Here is a 10,258-nt window from a genome sequence, read left to right as displayed (position 1 = left end):
ATGGGCCTGACAGGGGTCCAAGTACTTGGTGTAGGGCCGCATCAGCCAAGGGAGGAAGGGGTAGGCTGGGTCATGGATGAGCAGGGGTGGAATGATGACAGTGCCCAGCTGCAGATCCTCCATTTTCAGTGCAAAGTGTGTGCTCTCTGTGATCGTGACCAGTCCAGAGTTCCTGAATACATGGGTGTCAGTTGCACTGCCTGCCCAGCCAGCTCTGATATAGGTGAAAGTCCCCTGGTAATCAACAACTGCCTGAAGGATCACCAAGTGGAACCTCCTCCAGTAGGGCCTGTCTGCATGGGGTGGGCAGGTCACTGGGATGTGGGTTCCATCGAGGGCCAGGGGGAACCACAGGGCACAGAACCCTGTGACCACTGGGTCGTGTACATGGAGGACCATTTCTGCTGGCACATCCTGGAGAGTGTCGCAGACCTTGGGGACAACCTCCTCAGCAGTGACCTTGCCCACCCCGAACAGGTGCTCCACATAGCACAGGCTGGCAGGAGTGACCAATTTGAACAGCACCAAGGCCAAGCGGGTGTTGGCAGGGAGGGCTGGGCACATGCAAGTGTCCAGGCACTCCAGGTGGAGCCAGATCTGGTGAAGCAGGTCAGCAAAGATGGCCCGGGTCATCCTGAAGGCATCAACCCATTGTTTATCATCCCACTCATGTTGTACCAGGTGCTGTCAGCAGTCCCAACTAATGCAGTGGGCCCATAGGCAGTGGGGCTGGAGGGCCAGGAGGGCAATGGTGGCTCCAGCAGTGGTCTGCTGGAACACTTTTTCAGTGTGCCTGGCAATGGGAGCTGCACGATAGCAGGGACCCTGAGAAGGCATGCAGCAATCATCCAGGTAGTCACTGCATGTGGGGGAGTTGGGCGGAGCAAGGTGGCTGAGGGCCAGGTGCTGGTGATGGCGCTGAGCCAGCAAGATGATCAAGATGGCCAGGGGATCAAGGGACCCTGTTGCTGGATGCCAGGGCCAGAGGCTGGGGTAGCCATGGCTGAGAAGCACAACTAGGGCAGGAGCAGAGCTGCCACATGCTGCATGTGTCCATGTCATGCTGCTTCTCTCAGCAGAACAAGTCTCTGCCCAGACTGCACAGGTGTGTGTGGGGGGCGGGGAGGGAGGGTTAATAATGGCTGCCAAGTGCACTGGAGGCTGGAGCTCCCCCTGGTGGCCACAGTGGGACATGACAGGGTTGGAGAGATCTGGCACTAACTTTAGTGCTAGATCCCTTCAATGTAGACACCTGCAAAAAATCAGTTAATGCACATTAAGCTAATGTGCAGTGAATTTAGTTGTGACTATTTGCACAGTAGATGTGCCCACTGAAGAATAAAACAACACTAAAAATAGAATACAGCAAGGCAAGAAAAAATGCATTACTAGTATCGATGGAATAAATAGGTCAATAGAGGACGGTGTAGTTTTGTATATTGATGTTGTGGTAAACTAAAGTAAAAGTAAATGGTAGCATGACAAAAGAAAAATTGTTTGAGGTCTAAATCACTCTGGGGAAAGGAAGAGCATTAGGAATTTGCTATTGACCCCTGGAGTAAGATTTCGATATGGCTAAAGTTCTCTTCATATTACTAGAGAGATACATTCTTGAGCGCTAAGTACAAACAGTCAATAAGCCTGAAGCTAAATTAATTCAATCTTTTGCAGGTTAGTCTAAGCTGTGTAGATTGATCTGATAAGCAAATGAACAGATATTCACTTTTGATTCTGGAAATGCTGCCACATGCTTGCAGTGGCCCAGGGCAGAAGCCAGGGGGTGCTAGAGCACACCTTCCTGCTCAGCTGAACCAGACAGCTTGGGCTGAAATTAGCTCACCCATCCTAAAAGAAGGAGTTTGTGGGGAAGGTGCAAACCACCCTGGGATGCTGGGAGACTATGAGTTAACTTGAATCTGGAGGGGATCTAGAACAGAAGTTCAATAAACTGATTTAACTTAAATCATTTAAGTCTGATACTATATCCATTCAGGTGTATCTTAAACTGGTTTCAGCCATTTTGAAAGAGGTTTATGTACACTGAACTTCTGCTGTGTTAGAGATTTGAACCAGTTTCCAATCACTTTTACCGGTTTATGTGTAATTTCTGTCCCTAGTGGATATGAATCTTATTGTGGAAGACAAACTTCTTAGCTATACATTATAGAACAAACATTACTAATGGTAAACCACAAATATTGCTGAACATTATATCAGACAAATTTCTTCACCACTGAACTAGCAAGAGATGGTATTATTTAAGGGTAAATCTACTCTATCAATGTCAAATAGGTAAAATTAGATTAAACTGAGCTCTGTGCTGCTGCAATTAGGCAGCTACTGCTACCTGAGATAGCTAGTTTAGAAGCTAGCTCTTGTGCCTTATACTCCATGGCAGTTACTTCTACATCTGCAATTTAGATACAGCTTTAAACTTAGTTTTCATATATCCTGACACTAGGGAAATGACTGTAGAAAATTACCTTAGAAGGCTTAGATCAAGGAATCATGAGTAGATTCAATTTAAGTCATATGGAAGATAAGCAAACAGGGTTCTCAAGTTTTGGATTTCCATATGGAAACTGAGAAAATAAAGAAAATAATAGGTATACTTGGACTGAAGAGCTCAGGGCATGAATGTGGAAAAAGGTTGGAATTTTTAGTTCAAAGGTGCAAAACATATCTGGAATTTGTGTCCCAAAATAGGGGGAAACTTGTATCAATGGCTTTTGACTTAGGGAGGGCTGAATAACCCTAAGAGAAAGAATATTTTTTAGTGTTAAGGAGAGAGCCTACAATGAATGGAAAAAACCTTGATCAAGGGGAAAAAAGCTACATTTTGGAGATCAAAGGCTGCATCCCCACAAGCAGAAACATGATGCTTGCAGCACCTCAAAACCTTTTCAGGCACTGTAAAATGTAAGCAGTGCATTTGCCTTGATGCATATTTGCAGCATGATGGCAAATTAGATCCCAGGAAATTCTGGTATCTAAAAAGAAATGCTAAAAAAATGGGTGCACCACACATGGCAGCAGCGTATGCCTTCTGGCCAGCCAAAGGCATACTCTGGCTGCTGGACAGGCTCCACATGCCCAGAGCACCACTGCTGCAACCCCAGAAGGCCCTCAAGACCTCAGGTGCTGGCCCCAGCCTCCCCTACCCCACCCAGGGCAATTTGCTGTGCACCAGAGCAGGCATCTGTGGGCATTCCTGGAGACAAGTAGCAGTGACACAAATATGTGCCACTGCTATTTGTCCCCCGGGAAACGCTCTTTCCTGCTTGTGAGGACACCCCCAAAGAGTGTAACAATAGATTAAGACCTGAAAAAAGACTAGCTGGGATAGATCTTGCAGTAATGTTCAAGCAAGTATAAATCAATTATTTAGGTATATAAAAATAGTATAGAAAAAAGAAGTGGGGCTTTTATGCAGTAAGGATGGTGTAGGTAAGGCTCAAAAATTAAATGAATACTTTGTTTCAGTTTTCACTAAGGATGTGGACTCAGAACCTTGGGCACAAAGGCAGATTAACTAATAAGAATGAATAGATAAAATGAGATAACTCCATATGTGAGGTGACCTGCACTCAGGTCAAGAAAATCAAATTATCTCTGTTCCAGAATACTGAAAGAGCTGGCATATGAAATGTCAAGTCCAGTAGCAAGAAATGGTAATGAATCTATCAAATCAGAATTGGTCCAGTATGACCAGAGAACAGCTGTAATATAGTATCTATATTTTAAAACAAGGGAAGGTTTTTTCCAGACCACTACAGAAGCATGGAGTCTGACCTCAATAGCATGCAGAATTTTAGAACAAGTTTTGAAGGAATGAATAATTTAAGGCGTGAAGGTAAACAGAAAACTGAATAAAAAGCAATTCAGATTTACCAAAGGTAGACCATTTTAGACATATCAGATATCTGTCTTTGATAAGAGAAACTATCTTTTGGGGAAAAGGAAATACAGTAGATCTAATCTGGACATCAATAAAGTATTTTATACAGTGCCACATGGGAAAATACAAGTTAAGATAGTGAAGATGAGAAGTAGCAAAGTAACTGTAACAGGTATAAGGAGCTGGCTCAATAGTAGATGGCAAGAGGGAGTAATGAAAGAGGAAGTGTCAGACTGGAGTTAATATATGATGTGCTCAAATAATCAGTTTTTGGACTATTCTTATTTAGTAACTTTCTAAATTCACTATCCTACTAATAGAGTAGATTAGATGACCATTCTGGGACTAGTGTAAAGCGGTGAAAGGATGGTGGTCACAAAAAGAAGCCTAGACATTGTTCTTAGGGCACCACTGAGGCACAGCAGGGTAGCTCCGCACCTGGAACAGTGCCAGTTGCAGTGGTAGCTATTTTTCTGCACCCACACACTACAGCAGTACCCAGAGCTGCTGCCCTTGTTGTTTTCCCCTGTCACTTACACTACTACTGGGACATCATTTTGAATGGACTTGAGGAGATCAGTTTCCAAGTGTCCTCAAGGCCACATTCTAGATAAAATATTTACTTACTTTGACCAGGTTTTGGGAGAGGACTGAGGGTGCACTCCTGGAATGAAGAATAGTGGAATGATACTTTGTTGAAGGCGGCTGTCTGGATGACTTGTGTGATCGATAAACGCTGATCAATAATGCAGCTGAGGTAATGTTTTTATATTAAGTTGTATGGCAACTAGATCTGCTTCATAGATTCATAGATGTTAGGGTCGGAAGGGACCTCAATAGATCATCGAGTCCGACCCCCTGCATAAGCAGGAAAGAGTGCTGGGTCTAGATGACCCCAGCTAGATACTTGTCTAACCTCCTCTTGAAGACCTCCAGGGTAGGGGAGAGCACCACCTCCCTTGGGAGCCCGTTCCAGACCTTGGCCACTCGAACTGTGAATAAGTTCTTCCTTATGTCCAGCCTAAATCTGCTCTCTGCTAGCTTGTGGCCATTGTTTCTTGTAACCCCCAGGGGCGCCTTGGTGAATAAATCCTCACCAATTCCCTTCTGTGCCCCCGTGATGAACTTATAGGCAGCCACAAGGTCGCCTCTCAACCTTCTCTTGCGGAGGCTGAAAAGGTCCAGTTTCTCTAGTCTCTCCTCGTAGGGCTTGGTTTGCAGGCCCTTGACCATACGAGTTGCCCTTCGCTGTACCCTCTCCAGGTTATCCGCATCCTTCTTGAAGTGTGGCGCCCAGAATTGCACGCAGTACTCCAACTGCGGTCTGACCAACGCCCTATAGAGGGGAACCTATTAGGTCCCTGGACCTATTTGTCATGCATCTGCTGATGCACGATAAAGTGCCATTGGCTTTTCTGATGGCTTCGTCACACTGCCGGCTCATGTTCATAGGCATCGTTTTACTATTAAATATAAATAAGAACGCACATCACATTTCTCTTTCTCTTTACAATTCTTCTCTGTTGTCAGCCACTTTTAGCACCCATCTGATTTCATAAGAGCCTGGTTCTTGTCAGGTCCCTCTTTCGACACACTCATCTCATAGCCTCACTTCAGAGTTGGACTTCAGGCTAAACTTTCCTTACAATATCCTCTGAAAAACAAAACAAAAACCACACATACATTTGGCCTGGTCAAGACATAACAAATGCGAAGGCAAAAATACTCTTTGAAGCATATGAAATACTTTTTAGGATGGAGAACAAATGGACAAAAAAAAAAAAATCAAGAAATAAAGCACATTTCGCCAAAAAAACAAGTGATAACTGGAGACATCTAAATCATTACACCTCTTCTTTTTGGATGGACAATTAGGTAAAAGACACACAGAGGAAGTATTTTGTTCTAACTGTTCTGTGGGCAGACAGAAAGGCACTGGTTATCTCTGTCCTCCTCCATCTGATCAAAACAAAAATAAAAGCCTTCCACTGTGATAGCTAATTAAGTTATTCTTTTTAGCAGAAGGGTAGAGGCTTGTGCTTTTGCTCCTCACTGCAGAAATCCATCTCTATTCAGGAAAGGTCCGGAACAAATGCTTTGCTTTAGTTAGAATCTCAATGCAGAATGTAGTGTCAATCTATATGCAGCTACAGGTGTCTTGCATTTTCATTATTTATTTCAGAAACAAGCACCATGCCCAGCTGCTATCTGATACCAACAAGGGAACGCATGAGCTATTTCAAAAATACATGCCAAAAGGGAAACATTTTCCTTATGCTTTTCATCAAGGTTTTCTTTTTAAGCAACTTTTTTAAGGGTGCTTTAAGGTAAAGTGGCCTATAGAAAAGTTCTAAATTGTCTTGAGTAGGAAGATTTGTGATTGATGTGTGGTAATATGTCTCAAAGGATTTTCCAGAGCCTTTGGTCTCCATGAGCTTGTCATATTAAAGCTGACATGTGAAACCCACAAACTGCAGAACAGAAATATCTTTTGAAGATTTTAATCAAAATTAGATAACCTGAAACCCAGTGAAACTGAAGAAAAAAACCAGGACAATTGGCTGAGCAAAACAGGAACTAGCCCACAAAGGATTTGGGTGCTAGGGCATACTAGTTAAACACTAAAGAGCATTACCTTTTAGATGTCTACAACCCTGAGTTGATGCCTGTGGACAATGAATGAGGAAAGTACGTCACAAAAGGAAGGGATTCTCAAAAGCCAGCATGCAAACTGGGCTGCTGCTGAAGCTAGCAGTTAAGAAGCATCACACAGCTTGCTCCCAGTCACAGGGAGGCACCGGCTCCTGCTTGGAGGTCACAGTTCTAAATTTGTTTCCTCAAGTTGAATGCACAAGCCCGTTTTTTCAAACATTGTTCAGGAGTTCATGCATTCTTTCAAAAGAATATGTTACCACTCCCTTTTACCTGAGATCTCACTGGTTAGAGCATAAACCCAGGATGTTGGGACACCTAGCCTAATTTCTTCTGCTGCCAAAAAGGATTTGAACCCACATTTCCTATTTCTCAGGAAAGTGCCAGATTATAAAGTACTGGGGCCCCAAAGAGCCCAGTGCTCTGTAGCCAGGAAAAAAAAATCACCATGTGATTATGCTAGAAACAACACTTTTGATACAGTGTTTTTAGCCTACTAAACTATGATTGTGTTTTCTGCGTTACAAACTTATTTTCTTCTGTTATTTCCCGAAAGGTGAAGTAACCTTGTGGAGCTCCCCCTGGGTTTGAATACATAAATACCAGGAAAAGTTTATTTCAACAATAAAATGTATGGCTATCATTTTCTGATTACATGAAATATTCATATTAAAATGCTTAAAACGTTTATTATCAGGATTGTTTGGTGTACAGATCCAGAGGTGAGATTGATATCACAAGCACCAAGAGGCATGTAACTGCATGAAATATTGGTAATAGTGTTGTTCCCATTCTTAGATAACAACATATGCAGTTCAGATAAAAATACAAGTTTTACTGTTAAGGATAAGAAATATATTAAGCTAGCTGTCAAAAACTGCAATGTGTACCGTGTATACATTGTATAAGAAAGCCACCTTTTATTGTGATCTGCTGCAGAAGAGAATAACCTAGGGCTGGCAGCATTGAAGACATCTGAGCTAAGTGGGGCAACAAGTTGCGTGAAAGCTGATTTCAGTTGAGTTGCTTGCAGAATTTCACTGGATTTTTGTAACCTGTCAGAGCTGTCAGTCTGCAATTGAAAAAGAAAGTGCTTTCTGTGTAATGAAATTACATTTGTGATTTGAAGACTAGACATTATGGAGATGTGTACAAAATATGTGAGGTAGGTGACCTGCTCTCTTATGTGGCTAGAAAAACTGAACTCTCATTCAGTGCAACTTCTGCTTTTCAGGGTCATGCTTTTAAACTAGTTCTGTAGCTAGGGTCAGACCATAGAAAGTTAAGGGACTTTTTCCAAAGCCATACAAGTCCACATTCTCATGAAGTAAAGCTCCCATTTCAGTTCAATGGGATTTAGGACTGCAAAATTTAGCCCTTGTTAGAATTCTCCCCAAGACTCCAGTCTTGTGGTATAGTGAGGCATCTTTATTTTTCCCCTGCATGTTATTATTTTGTATTACAGTAGTACCCAGAAGCAATAATCAGTGTTATGGCCCATTCTGTAAGGCGTTATGCAAACACCCAGTCAAAGATAGCATCTGTCCCAAAGAACTTGCAGTCTGTTTTATTATGATAAAAATCAAGGGAGGGCAACAACACAGGTAGGTGAGCAGGGGCAAGAGCTGAAACCATAATCTATCTGTGAATGTAACTGAATGGCAAAAATTTGGCCTTGTTTTCTTAAAGCAAATATGTGACATATGCATTTGTAATCCACCTAGCCTTCAACTGTGAGCTGCTCCCTATAACACTCAGGAGAGATCACATCTTGGTAAGGGATTTAAAGGAGAACAAATTTCTCTGGACTCATTTAAGAAGGCGTTCTATTAAAAACTTTCATTATCGAATAAGGGAAATGAGAGAATAAATCAAATGATTGATGATATGGCATTGTTAATGGAGAGATGGAAATGGCATATGAGAGCCAATAAACAGGAAGAAAGAATTGTGAAGACCCTTAAAAATTCAAATTAGCATCTTAATTTTCATTGCATGAAGAAGGGGGGAAGCTAATAGCAGGTCTCAAGGAAAATGAGTAGGAATTATCATTTCTCTCAGGGAAGCTGTATCTGCAAGCAACAACATAGACATAGACAGATGAGAGAGTAGAAAGAGTTTGAAAAGAACAATGTAGCCATTTTAACTATAAATTGATGGAGAGACACCCACTAGGGATTCAAGGATACCAGGTTTCCATCTCGGGGTTAGAACAGCTTGCCTGGGCCATGCATTCCATATTGGAGAACGTGTGTCTTCAAGAGCATTGTGGCAGTACAAGGCACCTCTAAGCCCTACTTCGCTATGTTGTCCATTTATGGTGATAAGAGTCCTAAGACGGACCTTCTGTAAATTAAAGATGACTCCATTCCCACCAAAGGAGAGTAATAGGAAAAGCCAGCCATAGGATTGAAACATCCACCTTAGCACAGTAACCTGGGCGTGTGCAAGTTGCATGCAACACAAAGGCACATAATTTGTGAGCAAGTGGAGGTGAACCAGGACTGTTGTTTACATACTATGACCCACGTGCAAAGGCAGCATGAGCCAACCAAAACCCATCAACTTGGATAGTTGTGCACATCCACATCTGAGCTGAACTGAGCCTGGACCTGGGCAAGCAGCTGACTGGGAAGGAACACCTGTCAAATATATCCAGTACACTAGACAATGTTCAAGACAATCATGAAAACTTGTAGATTATTTCATAGGCATTGCAACCCAGATCTACTAAGATATATAGATGCCTAATTACCCACTGGGACCTCAGTGCCTTAGAGAACACTGTCTATAGTTCTGAATTAACATGCAATTAATTTAAGAAAAATCATTTTTATTCTAAGAAAAATTTACAACTATAGAAAAGAGGGAAAAATATTTACAGGCAAATATTTACCTGGCCTCATCTGCCATTATTGAAGATATTTGTGGAGTTGTGCTGTATAGGTCTATCTACTGTATAATCCAGTGCTATCCAAGAGCATCTGGTAAATTGGTATGGAATGTTCTTTTGGAGAGGGGCTCATCCAAAATCGATTGTAGTTAAAGGAGTCTTTCCCTTGACTCCTTTGTGCTTTGGACTGGCATGGAGTGTCTGCTAAAAAAAAACCCTTGGTGTCACTCTGAATGATTAATTCATTAGAACAGAAGGCAATAGCAGCTGCAATAGTGAAGATGAGCTCATTCATTTTATGGCATATTGTTTATTACCAGAACAACAAGGTAACAGTACAGAAGTATGTCCAGAAGATGTCTAGAAGACAATATATTTGTTAGAACAGAAAAGAAAGACTAATAGTTTATAGCACTAGAGCACCAGCTGTACACTGCTGTCCCTAAGAATTATCAATACTCCACATGCTGAGTTAATTATTTAGCTGTTTTGCTCGTTTGCCTCATTGCTTGTCAAAGCTTCTGAATGCCTTATACTTGAATTAAAACAATTAGTACAAGAATGAGTCACCCATTCTAATGGCTCAGAAGTTACTGCTCTTTACCCATATAATAGAGGTAGTTAGTAATGTTTGTCTGAAGTCAGACACCTTGGAGACTAACTTAGTTTATGCCTCTCTGAACCAAGTCGTCTCTAAGGCTGTGACCCCACAAGTGGAAAAGCCCAGTTTGCGGTGCCTCAAAGACTTTGAAGTATCGCAAAATACATGCGGCGCACATGACTTGGTTTCCTGTGCTGCATATTTGCAGTGTGGT

The 10,258-nt window shown here is 42.2% G+C and overlaps 1 long non-coding RNA gene across 1 annotated transcript; it reads right to left on the bottom strand.

Moving 5' to 3' along the window:
* Positions 1–5,343: 5,343 nt before the first annotated feature.
* LOC109285540 (uncharacterized) lies at positions 5,344–9,667 on the bottom strand. The gene is made up of 3 exons (XR_002093290.2): positions 9,447–9,667; positions 7,468–7,622; positions 5,344–5,552 (listed from the first exon to the last, which is right to left on the bottom strand). It is a non-coding gene; the product is annotated as an uncharacterized LOC109285540 (long non-coding RNA).
* Positions 9,668–10,258: the final 591 nt, after the last annotated feature.

This window comes from Alligator mississippiensis, chromosome 1 (genome assembly GCF_030867095.1).
Source record: "Alligator mississippiensis isolate rAllMis1 chromosome 1, rAllMis1, whole genome shotgun sequence".
Lineage (NCBI taxonomy): Eukaryota > Metazoa > Chordata > Crocodylia > Alligatoridae > Alligator > Alligator mississippiensis.
The sequence above is the reverse complement of the archived record's forward strand: the minus strand, read 5'-3'. Positions and strand labels throughout refer to the sequence as shown.